The sequence below is a fragment of the Lagenorhynchus albirostris genome, chromosome 7 (genome assembly GCF_949774975.1).
Source record: "Lagenorhynchus albirostris chromosome 7, mLagAlb1.1, whole genome shotgun sequence".
Lineage (NCBI taxonomy): Eukaryota > Metazoa > Chordata > Mammalia > Artiodactyla > Delphinidae > Lagenorhynchus > Lagenorhynchus albirostris.
In genome coordinates this window covers 91,409,037-91,415,036 of record NC_083101.1, presented here as the reverse complement: position 1 = coordinate 91,415,036, position 6,000 = coordinate 91,409,037, and the positions used below count along the sequence as shown (strand labels likewise).

At 35.8% G+C, this 6,000-nt stretch overlaps 1 long non-coding RNA gene across 1 annotated transcript in view; it reads right to left on the bottom strand.

Moving 5' to 3' along the window:
- Window positions 1-2,190: 2,190 nt before the first annotated feature.
- Window positions 2,191-6,000, bottom strand: part of LOC132523816 (uncharacterized) — a 52,077-nt gene continuing 48,267 nt past the window's right edge. The window contains exons 2-3 of the long non-coding RNA XR_009541655.1: window positions 5,644-5,861; window positions 2,191-3,090 (exon numbers count right to left, since the gene is read on the bottom strand). This is a non-coding gene — a long non-coding RNA (uncharacterized LOC132523816). The remainder of the gene's footprint in view (window positions 3,091-5,643; window positions 5,862-6,000) is intronic.

The following is a 6,000-nucleotide window of genomic DNA, read 5'->3' as shown; positions in this document are numbered from 1 at the left end:
TCACAAAAAAGTTTTAAAAATGTAAATATGTGAGATGATGGATGTGTTAATTAACTGGATGGGGGAATCCTTTCACATTGTATACACATACCAAATCATCACATTAAATATTGTCTGACAAGGCATTTATTTGTCAATTATAACTCAAAAAAGCTGGAAAAAATTAAAGCATACTGTAGGTAAAAATTTCCACTTGTTGGGGGAGGGGGAGGGAAGACTGAACACACCAAGTGCTGGCAAAGATTTGAAGCAAGTGAAGCACTCATACACTACTTGAGGGAACGTAAAAACAATTTTTCAATTTTATAAGAAGGCAAATATACATAGCATATGACCTATCCATTCCAATCTTTGGTATTTAGCTTAGAGAAATAAAATCAGATGTCTGTACAAAGACTTGTCTATGAATGTTTATAGAATCTTTACATTTAATAACCCAAAACTAGAGAAAACCCAAATGCCAACAAATGACTGGATGCAGTATATTCATGAAATAAATTTTGATACATACAATAACATGTACGAGTCTGATAAAATTTTTTTGAATGAAGAAAAGCTGACAAAAAAGTAAATCCTACCTAATTCTATTTATATAAAAGTCTATAAAATAAAAAATAATCCCAAATATCTAAACAGCTCATACAACTCAACATCAAAAAAAAACCTGGTTATGGTAAAAATGGGCAGAAGACCTGAGAAGACATTTTTCCAAAGAAGACATACCTATGGCCAACAGGCATCTCAATAAAGAGATGTTTAATATTACTAATCATCAGAGAAACACAAATTAAAACTATAATGAGATGTCACCTCACACCTGACAGAATAAAGGTCACAAACAACAAATGTTGGTGAGGATGTGGAGAAATGGGAACCCTCATACACTGTTGGTGGGAGTATAAATTGGTGCAGCCACTGTGGAAAACAGTATGGAGGTTTATCACAAAAAAAGACCCAAAAACTAAAAATAGAACTACCATATACCCCAGCAATTCCATTCCTGGGTGTATATTCTAAAAAAATAAAAACAGTAATTTGAAAAAGATACATACACCCTAATGTTCATAGCATAATTATGACTGCCAAGATATGTCCATTAACAGATGAATGGAAAAAGAAGATGTGATACACACACACACACACACACACACACACACACACACACACATACACACAATGAAATACTACTCAGCCATAAACAAGAATAAAACTTTGCAACAGCAAGGACAGACTTGGAGGGCATTATGCTAAGTGAAATAAGTCAGACAGAGAAAGACAAATACTGTATGATATCACTTATATGTGGAATCTAAAAAATAAAACAAACCAGTAAATGTAACAAAAAAGAAACAAATGCACAGATATAGAGAACAAACTAGTGGTTACCAGTGGGGAGAGAGAAGGGGATTTGGGCAAGACAGGGGTAGGGGATTAAGAGGTACAAACTACTATGGATAAAATAAATGAGCTAGAACAATATATTGTACAACACAGGGAATATAGCCGATATTTTATAATAATTATAAATGGAGTATATACCTGAAACATATAATATTGTACAATTCTATCTCAATAAAAATAATTATTAATTAATCTATAGTGACAAAAGCAAATCAGTCATTGCCTGAGGATTTAGAGGATGGGGGTCCTGAAGTGGGGTAGCAAAGAGGGATTCCAAAAGAGCATTAGGAAACTTTTAGTGTGATGGATCTATTCAACATCTTGGTATGGGTGTATGTAAAAAGTTATCAAACTTACACTTAATAGATGTATAATTTGTTGTGTGTCAATTATACTTCAATAAAGCTGTTTAAATAAAGGGGTTGTAAATGTCTTCCTTAGTACAGTCACTTAACTAATGGAGACACAGAGGCATAGAGATATTCTCCAAATCACACATTTACCCACTATCCACATCTCATAACTCAAGCCAAATAGTCCTTTTGTTACTCCAAACAATCTATTTGCAAGAATAACTTCACTGATAATTCAGTTGATAGATATCCTTAGAATAAAACCTTTCAAAATATCAGAGCATGTTACATATTATATCATAATTTCAATGCACAAAACTAGAAAACAACACCCTATGCAGGCTGTCACAAAGATTTCAAAGTACAGAAAATATTCTTGATAAGTAATTTGTCATTTAAAGGAAATATGAAAGAAACTTGACTTTATTAGCTTTCATGTAATAGCAATGCTGTATGATGTTTTCTACTTCTTGTGTTAATTTTCTATACCTGCATAGCAAATTACTATAATCTAACAGTTTAGAAAAACATAACAAAATGTATGATCTCAGTTGTCATGAGTCAGGAGTCTACACACATTAACTAGGTCCTCACTTCAGGATCTGACTGGGCTAAAATCAAGGTGTCAGCCAGAGCTATTATCTTATCTGAGTCTCAAGTCCTCTTCCCAGCTCCCTGGCAGTTGGTAGAATTTAGTTCCTTGAGGTTACAGGACTGCCTGCTATTCCTTGCCACAGGGTCTTCTCCATAATTCTATAGTTTGTTTCTTACAGGCCAACAGAAAATCATCTCTGCTGCTTCAAATCTCTCTCTTCAGGAAGGACTCAACTCCTTTTAAGAGCTCACCTAGTTAGATCAGACCCAGTGAGGATAATCTCCCTTTTCATTAACTCAAAGTCCTCTCATTTCAGATTTTAATTACATTTTTAAAATCCCTTCACCTTTGAAACATAATCACAGTCATGAAATCCATTATATTCACAGTCCTACCCATACTCTAGGGGAGGGAATAATATAAAGTACATACCCCGGTATGTTGGAATTTTCGGGCCCACCTCAAAATTCAGAGTTACATCACATCTCTTTGGATAAACTTCACTATGGAAAGTGTATATTTCTCTCAGTGTTGCTACTGAAATTCTAAGTAATCATAACAGATTAGAAGGGGAAGAGGGATTTTTAAACATCAACATTACACCAAATCCAGTTCTGAGAGATACCTTCCCTGCTTTGTTCCCCTCCATCACAAGCTTGCCTCATACATAGGGAAGCTTCACTGACAGTCGTGGTTTCCAAGGTAGTGTTTAAACCAGAGGTGGCTGAACAAGACAGAACACTGGAATATAGGAAGAAAATAAAATATAAAAACTTTAATTCATACTTCTTTTATCCCATCATTTTAAAATTACTTTATATTTGCATAATATTTATAATCACATAAAATTATAGAGCAGTACTATAAGCATACAATTTACAAATAAATGAATACACATACATTGGAGATGCACCCTCAAAAACCATTTTCTAATGGGGTGAATAATACAAATGTTGAAGTCCACTGACATATCTGGGTTTTTTCAAAGGAGCAAACCCAGAATCTACAATAACCATAGGCCCTGGGTTTCTTCACCAGGCCAGTAACACCTGGGATTTTATTGAGACAGAATGAGGGCCACAGATATAACCTAAAGGAGCTATTTCACCAAACTCTGAAACCCAGTGGGCCCCATCTGCCCAGCTCTGTGTTACATTCATTTTGTGAATCATTCCCGCCCACCCCTGCTGTGAAGACCACACAGATTTTCAAAGGGACCTTAAATCAATTGCAAGAGTTGTGTCAGGTGGAACAGAAAGATCAGATTTGGTTAAAATAGAATGGAGGTAGAATGGAGCAACCACAAAGCCTGTCACGGCCACAGAGTTTGCAAGGGTATAGGGTCCCCAACAGGAGTGCAGGGCAGCCTCCTGCTGGAGAATGCTGAACATTAGCATGCACCGGGCCTCCTGAAACACATGACAGAGTTGCAATGAAGACAGAACAGGATGGATAGTGTGGAAAATTTTTAGGGAAAGCCAACCAACAATCGTGCATGTGGCAGCTGCCAATAAAACTTAGTAGTAAAAAAAAAAAAAAAAACTTAGTAGTAGGGTCACAGTGACCTAAGAGGTTCACACAAATTAATACAACCTGGCACATTCAGGATGTAAGTATCAGAGCTTGACTCCAGAAGCCGTGATTGGTAAGAAACACTAGTAACTTTTTGTGCTTTTCTTAGCCTTACTGGAATGACCAATTAATGGGGAGAAATTTATATTATTCATAGGTGGATTGGTCACAACCACAGACAGATTTCAATTTCTTTCCAAATTTCTTCATGGGAATATCTGAGAAAAACACAAGAAAGTGCTTCTGAAATGTAAACACTTTCTAGGAATAAAGAAATGGTACTTATATATGATTTTGACAATAGCCTTTGTGACAAAATTGAAATTATAATGGAGGAATCATCATTCAGGCACACAAAAATGGAGTCAAATAGCCATTGAGAATCTGGTTTCAGACATGTCCCTACACCACTGAGAAGTTAAACCTTCTGTGAACTATTCCTAACCCAAGAACACCAGCCTTTTTAAAAATATCTGCTAACTGCAAATTTGTGTCTCTCCTTGTAACTATGCAACCATAATGGACCCCAACCAACCCTGATTAACAAGTACCCTTACTTCTTGCTAGCTCCAATTATAATTCTTGATAAACAATTCATGTAACTAACTGTAACCTTGTGGTTTTTGCCTTTATAAACCTCCCGCATATTGTAGTCCAGCAGAATACAATTCAAGTGCTTCTTGATTCTGTGTCTCTTAGGCTGCAGTCCTAACAACCCCCAAAATAAATACTTTTTTTATTTCAAACATGTCCTCATTTCTGAAATTTTGGTTAATAGCCTCTTACAAAAATGAATGGAAGACATCAATGCAATGATGTGCATTTTTATAGAAATGCATAATATTTTAATTGTTGAAATAAAATTCTAAAGGTAGTTTGCCAATTTTATAAACTTTATTTTCACATATAAGAAAACCCACAGGAAGATGTTATTTACTTGGGATAATGTAAAACAGTTCTGGGAGAGATAAGAAAAATAGACTCTCATTGACCACATAACTTGATTAGATGTAGTGACTAGACTAAAAAGCAGAGAGGAGGTTTCAAAAAAATATTTGATAAAATTAAACATCAGATCAATATGCCTGGGGTGCAGAACCACTGATCATTCTCACAACTGGCATATTGAGAAGGGATCCTAGATGCCAGGCAGAATAACTTCAGGGAGCCATCTTAAACACTGGTGTATCTGAAGTCAATAATCAACAGTCTGTATTGAAAACAGCACCTTTGTTTATCAGTGCTTGTCACAATGAAGGAATATGTGCAAAGAACAAGTTCAGCCAGAGGAGTACTTCAATTTATAATGCCTAAATCAGTCACTTTTTGTCATAATACTAGGCATAGATAATTGTTGATCCAGCACAGACTGTCTGCATTACCCCACAATTTCCTGCAGTAGACATGTCATTATTTGGTGCACTCTTTCAATATTAACACATCATTGTACTCAGGTATGTTTGTCAATATCAAGCTAAATGTCAATAGAAGACTGAGTGAAGGTTTGAAACTCTTGCAACTTGTTCTTGGAGACAATGCTAACAGAATTTTTTTTAAAAATTGTCTTGTGCTACTATTCTCATTTAGGTACCAATAAGTGAAGCCATGCTGGGGAAAAAAGTCGCTCTTTCTGATACCTGCCCACTCTGAGCTCAGAGCCCTTTCATCCCTGTCAAAGATAGGTACCTAGACACTGCAACAATTTCCTGAGGGGGCTCTTACCTGTGGTTTTTAAAGCAAAATGAGCTCATCTGTGACTTTTCTTCCAAAACTGCTTGTGAAGTGAATATCCTGTATGCTAGTCATGTCTCTCCATCCCTGCAGTATTTGTAACACTGTGTTCCCCTTTGTTCTTAGTTGCTGCTATTTCAATAGGATTCTGTGAAGTGGTGGGAGTGGGGAGTTAGTCAACCAGCTTGAATAGAAATAGCAGTTGTAATCTTAAAACAAAGAAGAAAAGTGTTTGGGTGAGGGTGAGAGAGTCAAAGTCTTACTGTGAACTTAAAATCACAGTACGTATGAAGTTGCCCTGGTTCTAGCACCACATTTTAGTTATTTTATAATATTGAAATAGAACAA